Below are 13,760 nucleotides of genomic sequence, written 5' to 3' on the forward strand. Positions count from 1 at the left end.
TAACTTTAACTTTAACTTTAACTTTAACTTTAACTTTAACTTTAACTTTAACTTTAACTTTAACTTTAACTTTAACTTCAACTTCAGCTTTAACTTTAACTTTACCCTTAACATTAACTTTAACTTTAACTTTCACTTTAACTTTAACTTTATTTTTAAGTTTAACTTTCGCTTTAACTTTAACTTTACCCTTAACTTTAACTTTAACTGTAACTTTAACTTTGACTTTAACTTTAAATTTAACTCTAACTCTAACTTTAACCTTAACTTTAACTGTGACTTTAACTTTAACTTTAACTTTAACTCTAACTTTAACTTTAACTTTAACTTTAACTTTAACTTTAACTTTAACTTTAACTTCAACTTTAACTTTATTTTTAACTTTAACTTTGACTTTAACTTTAACTTAACTTTAACTTTGACTTTAACTTTAACTTTAACTTTAACTTTAACTTTAACTTTAACTTTAACTTTAACTTTAACTTTAACTTTAACTTTAAATTTAACTTTAACTTTAACCTTAACATTCACGGCTTACCGCACGGTATCAGCTGAAGCTGTCCTGGTCGTTGCGGGAACCATACCGATATATCTTCTCGTTGAGGAAAGAAAAACAATATATGACAACGGATCTGCTGTTGCCATGCAGGCGCGAGAAGAATCGATCCGACGTTGGCAAGATCAGTGGAGCAACAGCATCGTAGGAAAGTGGACTAGGGAACTAATCCCTGAACTGAATCCATGGTTGAAGCGACCGCGCGGAGAGGTAGACTTTTACCTGACCCAGTTTCTAACGGGACATGGTTACTTCCGCAAATACCTACACAGAATGGGTAAGGTTGATAGCCCGAGCTGCCTGTACTGTGAGGAAATAGACGATGTACGCCACACCTTCTTCGAATGCAGGCACTTCTCCCATCAGCGAAGGAGGGTAGAAGATGTACTTGGCGACCTATCCCCGGGCAGTGTCATTAATAACATGACCTGTCGAAGAGACAGATGGGATACGGTCAGCACATATGTGAGGCATATACTTACCAGTAAACGAGAAGACGGATGCCTAGCCCATTAGCGTGAGAGTAGCCATAGAGCTCACGTAGCGCGCACCCGTACCCGAAGTAATGCTGAACGCGGTCCCAGGTACGGGGATTAGCGCGGGCCGTGGGAGGTTAGGTTTTAGTGGGTAGGCCTTCATGAAAGAAGGGAGTCCTACACTCGGAGAGTCTCGCAGTGAGGCTTAAATATCCCGGTCAGTGCATTAAGCATTTCCTCCTTCCACGAAACACAAAAAAAAAAAAACAAAACATTCACATTAACTTTAACTTCAATTTAACTTTATTTTTAACTTTAACTTTCGCTTTAACTTTAACATTCACTTTAACTTTAACTTTAACTTTAACTTTAACTTTAACTTTAACTTTAACTTTAACTTTAACTTTAACTTTAACTTTAACATTAACTTTAACTTTAACTTTAACTTTAACTTTAGCTTTAATTTTAACTTTAACTTTAACTTTCACTTTAACTTTATTTTTAACCTTAACTTTAACTTTAACTTCCACTTTAACTTTAACTTTATTTTTAACTTTAAATTTAACTTTCGCTTTAACTTTAACATTCACTTTAACTTTAACTTCAACTTTAACTTTAACTTTAACTGTAACTTTAACTTTAAATTTAACTTTAACTTTAACTTTAACTTTAACTTTAACCTTAACTTTAACTTTAACTTCCACTTTAACTTTAACTTTATTTTTAACTTTAAATTTAACTTTCGCTTTAACTTTAACATTCACTTTAACTTTAACTTCAACTTTAACTTTAACTGTAACTTTAACTTTTAATTTAACTTTAACTTTAACTTTAACTTTAACCTTAACTTTAACTTTGACTTTAACTTTAACTTTAACTTCAACTTTAACTCTAACTTTAACTTTAACTTTAAATTTAACTTTAACTTTAACCTTAACTTTAACTTTGACTTTAACTTTAACTCTAACTCTAAGTTTAACCTTAACTTTAACTTTAACTTTATTTTTAACTTTAACTTTAACTTTAACGTTAACCTTAACTTTAACTTTAACTTTAACTTTAACTTTAATTTTAACTTTAACTTTAACTTTAACTTTAACATTAACTTTAACTTTAATTTTAACTTTAACTTTAACTTTAACTTTCACTTAACTTTATTTTTAACCTTAACTTTAACTTCAACTATAACTTTAACTTTGAATTTAACTTTAACTTTAACTTTAACTTTAACTTTAACTTTAACTTTAACTTTAACTTTAACTTTAACTTTAACTTTAACTTTAACTTTAACCTTAACTTTAACTTTGACTTTAACTTCAACTTTAACTTTATTTTTAACTTTAACTTTAACTTTCGCTTTAACTTTAACAATCACTTTGACTTTAACTTTAACTTTAACTTTAACTAAATTTAACTTTAACTTTAACTTTCACTTTAACTTTAACATTCTCATTAACTTTAACTTTAATTTTAACTTTAACTGTAACTTTAACTTTTAATTTTACTTTAACTTTGACTTTAACTTTAACTTTAACTTTAACTCTAACTTTTTTTTTTTTTTTTTTTTTTGCGGGGAGGCTGAAAAATGCCTAATGCACCATAATTGCTGCCGTCGCAGCAACCGTGTGTCCGTAGACTAAAAAACAGCCCCGTTCTGGAACCGTCGCCCACCCCGGCACCACTTTCGCATTACTTCAGGGTGGCGTTCCATATTTCTCATTTTTTAAGAGCATACTGTTGTCCCTGCGTCCATGTTCCCGCTATTTGCTCTGAGTGTCCATTTTATCGCCACTGCTTCGCATGCGCATTTCTCTGCGCTCCCTCTCAGCATCCATCAGGCGGGTCATTACTATAAATGCCAATTTGCTCACTGCAGTCCAGCATTCTTTCCTGCTGCACATATGTGAAATTAAATTTCTCGTGGTAGGTTCCTCCCCAAAGACTCCATGCAAGGTGAGTCTTTCTTCGTGGAAACGGGGGCAGTAGAACATGACGTGTTCTGCGTTTTCTAACTCTGTGGTACACATTGGGCAACGAGGATCTTCCTCTATCCTACGCTTCCATAAATACTCTTTGAAACCGCCATGTCCACTCATTATCTGCGTGAGATGGTAGTTCAGTTCGCCGTGCTTCCGCTCATTCCATTGAGCTACGTTCCAAACTAGTGTGAAAGTCCAACGCCCTTTACTCGAGGCCTCCCACCGTTCTTGCCACTTAGCTATTGTTTGTGTCCTTGCTCTTTTCTTGTCTTCTTCAGATGGTCGCTCGATATTAGTGTTATACAGATCGGCCATTTCGCTTGCCAGTAAGTCCACTGGGATTTTCCGGGTTAGAACCAGGATCGCGTCGTCGGACACCGTCCGATAAGCACTTGCTATTCTTAAAGAAGCAAGTCGGTACGCTGCTAATATATATTTTTGATGAGTCTGTTTAGATCCATAGCACACTGGTGCTGCGTATAGTATTATTGAGCTGGTTACTGTGGACAATAGCTGACGTATAGCTTCGCTCGGACCACCAATGTTAGGCATTATTCGCATAAGTGATCCATTAACTTTGGTAATTTTCTCCCCCACCGCTCTGAAGTGCTCTTTGAAAGTTAACTTAGAGTCAATGTGCACTCCTAAGTATTTTAAGGAATCCTTTGAGGTGATTTGATGATCCCCGACAGTTAAGACTAACTCGTTCGCCGACCGTTTGGAGCTTACTAATACCACTTCCTTCTTTTGGCTAGCCAACTCCAGTCCTGTATTGGTCAGCCATTCCTTTATTCTTGCTACGGCGTCATTACATAATGCTTGAAGCAGGTCCAGTTTCTTGGCCACTACTACCACTGCAATATCATCAGCATATCCCACAATTTGCGTGTTTTCTGGTAGATCAATCTTTAGCACCCCGTCATACATTACATTCCAAAGCGTTGGACCGAGAACAGATCCCTGTGGGACGCCTCCTGTGATTTTGTACTCTTTAGCTCCTTGATCCGTGTCAAAAAGAAGTACTCTGTCTTTAAGATAGCTCACTATAATTCTGCGTAAGTAAGCTGGAGTGCCGAAGCTTTGCAGCGCTGCCATTATCTGCATCCAGTTCGCAGTGTTAAAGGCATTCTTGATGTCCAACATAATCAGTGCACAGAACTTCCTTTTATTTTGGCCTCCAGAGATAGCTTATCTAGCTTTATTGACGACTGTTTGTATTGCATCTACGGTGGATCTTGATTTGCGAAATCCATATTGACTATTCGATAAGCCACCTGGTCTTTCTAGAGTCAGCTGTAGGCGCTCACTAATTATACGCTCTAAAATCTTCCCTAGGGAATCCAGCATACAAAGTGGCCTATATGAGGATGGTTGGTCCGGCTGTTTACCACGTTTCAGCAATAGGACAAGTCTTTGTCGTTTCCACGGGCGAGGGAACACGCCTTCTTGCATACAGGCATTAAAAAGATTAGTAAATAATGTAGCCCTAGTTGTAATCGCGGCTTTAAGGGCTATGTTTGGTACTTCGTCGGGTCCTGGGGATTTGTTATCAGCAACTCTTTTTGCAGCGTCCAGCACCTCTTGCTCTGTAATTTGCGGCATTTCCGTACTTTCTAGATCCTCGCTTGGATAAGTCCAGCGATCTTGCGCTGGGAAAAGTGTTTCAACAATAATATTCATCAGTATCGGGCACGTAGGTTGCTGTGATATCGGTCCTTTAACTTTGGCCATCACAGTTCTGTAGGCTGATCCCCAAGGATCTAGGTCGACATTATCCAGAAGTTCCCTAGAGCATAACTTGCTCTTTTTTATGGCATTTTTAAGTGCCTTTCTTTGTGCGACATAGGTGCTGTGTAGGTCTGCATATCGTGGTGATGAGCGTGCCCTCTGCGCTATTCTTCGTGCTTTGTGGCATTTTCTACGCTCTTCCGCAATTTCGTCATTCCACCAATATACCGGAGCGCGCTGTGCTTTTCCGCGACTGCTGGGCATGGCAGCATCACATGCCATACATAGCAACTTAGTGATTTGAACCGACTGGTCTTCCGCATGCGATTCTTGTACTATGGCGTCCTTCCAGATAATGTCAAATATTGTCAAATACTGTTTCCATTTCCTACTTTGTCGATGTCTTGCTGCTACCGTTCGTGGAGTTTCGAGCAGCACTACGCTAATAGCTTTATGGTCGCTGTGTATGTAGACGTTGCTTATGGACCTTTTTGCTCGTCTTGCTATTTCGCTGCTAGCGAAGGTGAGAGCTATAATGGATCGTATGGTACCTGTATCGAAGGTATATATCCCTGGTTCATTTAGGAGTTCTAGCCTCAAAGAAGTAAGACTTTCGAGGAGAACTCTCCCTCTTTCGTTGGTTCGTCTACTTCCCCACACAGATGACCGTGCATCGAAGTCTCCACACACTAAAAGCGGGTGTTTACCTCGTGCTTCAATGGTGATCCCGTATATCATGTCTTCGAACTCGGCGATGGTCATGCTCGGAGGGGCATAGCAGCTGAAGACGTATATACCGTTGATTTTTGCCCACGTGAATCATGCTACCGTTGGCGTCATAATTTCCTGTGGGAGAAATTTCCCTGGTGCCCAAATTGAGGCTTTCCCTGCTGAATCTGAGAGCCAATCCTTCTCCTGGCGATTTTTGTATTGTTCAGAGAGTACCACTATGTCATATCCTCCTTCATAGACTGTTTGGGATAATAGCTCTTGGGCTGCCTCGCAATGGTTTAAATTGAGCTGCAATACCCTCATGAGACAGTCATTTTGCTGCCCTCTCGTTGTGGGCATTTAAAACTGCCTGCTGAATGTTGTCCCCCACATAGCACGCATTTCGGTGCATTTTCGCAACTTGCAGCCTTATGACCTTCCTGGCCGCATTTCCTGCATAGGCTAGACCTATCTACAGTCTCCTTACACTTCTGAGCTATATGCCCGTAGCCCCAGCACCTATAACAGCGTTTTTCTTCGGCTCTCTAATTCGGCAGGAAACCCATCCTACCGGGATTCTTTGCGTATTAAGAACCGCCTTGGCATCATCCGCTGTAAGGCTTATAAGTGCCGACTTCGTGCCACTGTACCCTGTGCGTATACTTTTTATGGCAGCCACATCTGGAAGTTTGATGTTGCATTGCTGGTGGAGGGCGTTGCAAATCTCCTCGGGCGTAGTAATCTCATCGAGATCTCTGCACTGTAGCGTGACCATTTGGGACTTTGTTATAACTTTAGCCGAGTCCTTTAGTATCGCTTCAATTTCTGCTTGGTACGCGCTTGTTTTCCCATCTTGCGATTTTTTCAGCCCTAGTAACAGCTCTCTTTTCGCCGTTCTTCTAATCGTTTTGACGTCATCACCCAGGGATTTTAATTCGTCGCATCTTCTCACTTTACGCAATATGTCGGCGTACGTCGCATCCCCCGCCTTGGAAATGATGATTGCATCCGGCCTAGCTTTAAGTGATTTTTTCTTGCTCTTCTTTTTGGCTAACTGCCACTCTCCCGTCTTTTGGGCTGCAGTTTCCTCTTTCCGCTCCGTCTTCTCTTGCGTTTCTTGCCGTCGTTTGTGACCACCCTGTGCCCTGGTAAGACATCTTTTAGAGTAGTAGTGGGTTTTACCACGTTGTTCTCCTTGGTCGAGTACGAATTATTCCTCGGTCGCTTTCCTGGGGGTGATGGACTTCTATCCTTGGCGCATTCGCTTGCACGCAATTTATGTTCTAAATTCTTTACCTCTAGGGCCGACTCGATGTACAGCACTTTTATTACGGAGGCCAAGCGCTTGATTTCCGCGTGTATATTATTACGCCATATGAAGAACTACATCAAGTCCTCAATCGCCTTGCCTAGCTTGGTCATCTTTTTTCTCCAGGGGGTTTTGCTGATTTAACGCAGCTGACGCCTGCTTAATTAGCTCACTTAATAATGGTGTTCCCGTTTGAGCCTTGCTGTCGGAGTTCTTTTTGCAAAGCTTCGTTGTAGCACCCGGCGATAACGCTCCTTGCTTGCTTTTCGCCTCCGCTCCTTTGGGTTTCGTTACCACTTGCGACGAAATGTTAAGGCCCCCAGCCGATGGGCCACGCCCTTCTGGAGAGCGAGCTAGCTTCCTTCCTATAAATGGATTGTTCATTTCATTCTCCTGTGTTTGGTTTTTTATTTTAGTATTGTTGTTGCTCATCATTTATTTAATTGGGTCCCCACTTGAGGCCGCTATCTTGGTCCGAGTGTGCAGTTACCTATATAGATCCCGTGGTTGTCTATGCGAAGGCAGGGAGGCCACGTGAAGGTTGACGCAGTCCCTCATGAAGACTGCGTTCAGAGCCAGATCAGTATTAATCGGGAGGATCTCAACCGAACCTGCACCACCAACTTAATGATGACGGACTTTGAACGTACCCCAAGGCCTGCCAAGGTTTTAACGGGACGGAGACGAATGGGACATTAACCGGAAAGTCATTTCGACGGTGTGTCAAGCCGTGTACTGAGATTTCCGAATGCCACATTCGCCAGCCCTTAACAAACATATCCGAGTCGTTGATTCCAGTATACCTTAATTAAGACCTTACTGGGCTCAGTCTTAATGTGACAATCACCTTAAATTTACAAATAATTTACCTCTTTACCTTCCTGAGTGTGTATCCCACGTCGTATAGTTGCCTCCCTATCTTGGGTAGGTATTCCCTCGAAGCAACCCCGCACTAGGCTGTGGATGCTTAATTCAGGGCGGCATCTACTCGCCCTGCCACTGGAGGTTCTCAGGGTGCTTTAGGCCTTTTAAGCCAAACCCTCCTCACCAGGCGCTCTTGATCGAGGGCTGCTTATTTGATATTCGCAGCTAACCTAATTAATAGGCCGTTCACTGTCCGCCAGCAGTGACCCCCTTGGCCTGAGCTCAGCCTCGAACTCTAACTCTAACTTTAACTTTAACTTTCACTTTAACTTTAATTTTAACATTCACATTAACTTTAACTTTAATTTTAACTTTAACTGTAACTTTAACTTTAAATTTTACTCTAACTTTGACTTTAACTTTAACTTTAACTTAACTTTAACTTTAACTTTAACTTTAACTTTAACTTTAACTTTAACTTTAACTTTAACTTTAACTTTAACTTTAACTTAACTTTAACTTTAACTTTAACTTAAACTTAAACTTAAACTTTAACTTTAACTTTAACTTCAACTTTAGCTTTAATTTTAACTTTAACTTTAACTTTACCCTTAACATTAACTTTAACTTTAACTTTCACTTTAACTTTCACTTTAACTTTAACTTTAATTTTATGTTTAACTTTAACTTTAACTTTACCCTTAACTTTAACTGTAACTTTAAATTTAACTTTAACTTTAACTTTAACCTTAACTTTAACTTTGACTTTAACTTTAAATTTAACTCTAACTCTAACTTTAATCTTAACTTTAACTTTGACTTTAACTTTAACTTTAACTCTAACTTTAACTTTAACTTTAACTTTAACTTTAACTTTAACTTTAACTTTAACTTTAACATTCACATTAACTTTAACTTTAACGTTAACTCTAACTTTAACTGTAACTTTAACTTTAAATTTAACTTTAACTTTAACTTTAACTTTAACCTTAACTTTAACTTTGACTTTAACTTTAACTCTAACTTTAACCTTAACTTTAACTTTAACTTTATTTTTAACTTTAACTTTAACTTTCGCTTTAACTTTAACATTCACTTTAACTTTAACTTTAACCTTAACTTTAACTTTAACTTTAACTTTAACTTTAACTTTAACTTTAACTTTAACTTTAACTTTAACTTTAACTTTAACTTTAACTTTAACTTTAACTTTAACTTTAACTTTAACTTTAACTTTAACTTTAACTTTAACTTTAACTTTAACTTTAACTTTAACTTTAACTTTAACTTTAACATTAACTTTAACTTTAACTTTAACTTTATTTTTAACTTTAACTTTAACTTTCGCTTTAACTTTAACATTCACTTTAACTTTAACTTTAACCTTAACTTTAACTTTAACTTTAACTTTAACTTTAACTTTAACTTTAACTTTAACTTTAACTTTAACCTTAACTTTAACTTTATTTTTAACTTTAAATTTAACTTTAACTTTAACATTCATTTTAACTTTAACTTTAACTTCAACTTTAACTTTAACTTTAACTTTAACTTTAACCTTAACTTTAACTTTAACTTAAACTTAAACTTAAACTTTAACTTTAACTTTAAGTTTAACTTTAATTTAACTTTATTTTTAACTTTAACTTTCGCTTTAACTTTAACATTCACTTTAACTCTAACTTTAACTTTAACATTAACTTTAACTTTAACTTTAACTTTAACTTTAACTTTAACTTTAACTTTAACTTTAACATTAACTTTAACTTTAATTTTAACTTTAACTTTATTTTTAACCTTAACTTTAACTTTAACTGTAACTTTAACTTTAAATTTAACTTTAACTTTAACTTTAACCTTAACTTTAACTTTGACTTTAACTTTAACTTTAACTTTAACTCTAACTTTAACTTTAACTTTAACTTTAACTTTATTTTTAACTTTAACTTTCGCTTTAACTTTCGCTTTAACTTTAACATTCACTTTAACTTTAACATTCACTTTAACTTTAACTTTAACCTTAACTTTAACTTTAACTTTAAATTTAACTTTAACTTTAACTTTAACTTTAACTTTAACTTTAACTTTAACTTTAACTTTAACTTTAACTTTAACTTTAACTTTAACTTTAACTTTAACTCTAACTCTAACTTTAACCTTAACTTTAACATTAACTTTAACTTTATTTTTAACTTTAACTTTAACTTTCGTTTTAACTTTAACATTCACTTTAACTTTAACTTTATTTTTAACTTTAACTTTAACTTTCGCTTTAACTTTAACATTCACTTTAACTTTAACTTTAACTTTAAATTTAACTTTAACTTTAACTCTAACTTTAACTTTAACTTTAACTTTAACTTTAACTTTAACATTTACTTTAACTTTAACTTTAATTTTAACTTTAACTTTAATTTTAACTTTAACTTTAACTTTCACTTTAACTTTATTTTTAACCTTAACTTTAACTTTAACTGTAACTGTAACTTTAACTTTAAATTTAACTTTATCTTTAACCTTAACTTTAACTTTGACTTTAACTTTAACTTTAACTCTAACTTTAACTTTAACTTTAACCTTAACTTTAACTTCGCTTTAACTTTAACATTCACTTTAACTTTAACTTTAACTTTAATTTTAAATTTAACTTTGATTTTAACTTTAACTTTAACCTTAACTTTAACTTTAACTTTAACTTTAACTTTAACTTTAACTTTAACTTTAACTTTAACTTTAACTTTAACTTTAACTTTAACTTTAACTTTAACTTTAACTTTAACTTTAACTTTAACTTTAACTTTAACTTTCACTTTAACTTTACCTTTCGCTTTAACTTTAACATTCACTTTAACTTTAACTTTAGTTTTAACTTTAATTTTAACTTTAACTTTAACTTTAACTTTAACTTTAATTTTAACTTTAACTTTAACTTAACTTTAACTTTAACTTTAAATTTAATTTTAACTTTAACTTTAACTTTAACGTTAACTTTAACTTTAACTTTAACTTTAACTTTAAGTTTAACTTTAACTTTAACTTTAACTTCAACTTCAGCTTTAACTTTAACTTTAACTTTACCCTTAACATTAACTTTAACTTTAACTTTATTTTTAAGTTTAACTTTCGCTTTAACTTTAACTTTACCCTTAACTTTAACTTTAACTGTAACTTTAACTTTAAATTTAACTTTAACTTTAACCTTAACTTTAACTTTGACTTTAACTTTAACTTTAAATTTAACTCTAACTCTAACTTTAACCTTAACTTTAACTTTGACTTTAGCTTTAACTTTAACTTTAATTTTAACTTTAACTTCAACTTTAACTTTATTTTTAACTTTAACTTTGACTTTAACTTTAACTTTAACTTAACTTTAACTTTAACTTTAAATTTGACTTTAACTTTAACTTTAACTTTAACTTTACCTTTAACTTTAACATTCACATTAGCATTAACTTTAACTTTGTGTCAAGCCGTGTACTGAGATTTCCGAATGCCACATTCGCCAGCCCTTAACAAACATATCCGAGTCGTTAATTCCAGTATACCTTAATTAAGACCTTACTGGGCTCAGTCTTAATGTGACAATCACCTTAAATTTACAAATAATTTACCTCTTTACCTTCCTGAGTGTGTATCCCACGTCGTATATTTGCCTCCCTATCTTGGCTAGGTATTCCCTCGAAGCAACCCCGCACTAGGCTGTGGATGCTTAATTCAGGGCGGCATCTACTCGCCCTGCCACTGGAGGTTCTCAGGGTGCTTTAGGCCTTTTAAGCCAAACCCTCCTCACCAGCCGCTCTTGGTCGAGGGCTGCTTATTTGATATTCGCAGCTAACCTAATTAATAGGCCGTTCACTGTCCGCCAGCAGTGACCCCCTTGGCCTGAGCTCAGCCTCGAACTCTAACTCTAACTTTAACTTTAACTTTAACTTTCACTTTAACTTTAATTTTAACATTCAAATTAACTTTAACTTTAACTTTAATTTTAACTGTAACTTTAACTTTAAATTTTACTTTAACTTTGACCTTAACTTTAACTTTAACTTAACTTTAACTTTAAATTTAACTTAACTTTAACTTTAACTTTAACTTTAACTTTAACTTCAAGTTTAACCTTAACTTTAACTTTATCTTTAACTTTAACTTTAACTTTAACTTTAACTTTAACTTTAACCTTAACTTTAACTTTATTTTTAACTTTAAATTTAACTTTAACTTTAACTTCAACTTTAACTTTAACTTTAACTTTAACTTTAACTTAAACTTAAACTTAAACTTAAACTTTAACTTTAACTTTAAGTTTAACTTTAATTTAACTTTATTTTTAACTTTAGCTTTCGCTTTAACTTTAACATTCACTTTAACTCTAACTTTAACTTTAACTTTAACATTATCTTTAACTTTAATTTTAACTTTAACTTTAACTTTCACTTTAACTTTATTTTTAACCTTAACTTTAACTTTAACTTAAACTTAAACTTTAACTTTAACTTTAACTTTAACTCTAACTTTAACTTAACTTTAACTTTAACTTTAACTTTAACTTAAACTTAAACTTTAACTTTAACTTTAACTTTAGCTTTAATTTTAACTTTAACTTTAACTTTACCCTTAACATTAACTTTAACTTTAACTTTCACTTTCACTTTAACTTTAACTTTATTTTTAAGTTTAACTTTCGCTTTAACTTTAACTTTACCCTTAACTTTAACTGTCACTTTAAATTTAACTTTAACTTTAACCTTAACTTTAACTTTGACTTTAACTTTAAATTTAACTCTAACTCTAACTTTAACCTTAACTTTAACTTTGCCTTTAACTTTAACTTTAACTCTAAATTTAACTTTAACTTTAACTTTAACATTAACTTTAACTTTAACTTTAACTTTAACTTTAACTTTAACTTTAACTTTAACATTCACATTAACTTTAACTTTAACGTTAACTCTAACTTTAACTGTAACTTTAACTTTAAATTTAACTTTAACTTTAACTTTAACTTTAACTTTAACCTTAACTTTAACTTTGACTTTAACTTTAACTCTAACTTTAACCTTAACTTTAACTTTAACTTTATTTTTAACTTTAACTTTAACTTTCGCTTTAACTTTAACATTCACTTTAACTTTAACTTTAACCTTAACTTTAACTTTAACTTTAACTTTAACTTTAACATTAACTTTAACTTTAACTTTATTTTTAACTTTAACTTTAACTTTCGCTTTAACTTTAACATTCACTTTAACTTTAACTTTAACCTTAACTTTAACTTTAACTTTAACTTTAACTTTAACTTTAACTTTAACTTTAACTTTAACTTTAACTTTAACCTTAACTTTAACTTTATTTTTAACTTTAAATTTAACTTTAACTTTAACTTCCACTTTAACTTTAACTTTAACTTTAACTTTAACTTTAAGTTTAACTTTAATTTAACTTTATTTTTAACTTTAGCTTTCGCTTTAACTTTAACATTCACTTTAACTCTAACTTTAACTTTAACTTTAACATTATCTTTAACTTTAACTTTAATTTTAATTTTAACTTTAACTTTAACTTTCACTTTAACTTTATTTTTAACCTTAACTTTAACTTTAACTGTAACTTTAACTTTAAATTTAACTTTAACTTTAACTTTAACCTTAACTTTGACTTTAACTTTAACTTTAACTTTAACTTTAACTTTATTTTTAACTTTAACTTTAACTTTCGCTTTAACTTTCGCTTTAACTTTAACATTCACTTTAACTTTAACCTTAACTTTAACTTTAACTTTAACTTTAACTTTAAATTTAACTTTAACTTTAACTCTAACTTTAACTTTAACTTTAACTTTAACTTTAACTTTAACATTTACTTTAACTTTAATTTTAACTTTAACTTTAATTTTAACTTTAACTTTAACTTTCACTTTAACTTTATTTTTAACCTTAACTTTAACTTTAACTGTAACTGTAACTGTAATTTTAACTTTAAATTTAACTTTATCTTTAACCTTAACTTTAACTTTGACTTTAACTTTAACTTTAAATTTAAGTTTAACTTTAACTTTAACTTTAACTTTAACTTTAACTTTAACCTTAACTTTAACTTTAACTTTCGCTTTAACTTTAACATTTTAACATTCACTTTAA

Source organism: Eurosta solidaginis, chromosome 5 (assembly GCF_040869045.1).
Source record: "Eurosta solidaginis isolate ZX-2024a chromosome 5, ASM4086904v1, whole genome shotgun sequence".
Classification (NCBI taxonomy): Eukaryota; Metazoa; Arthropoda; class Insecta; order Diptera; family Tephritidae; genus Eurosta; species Eurosta solidaginis.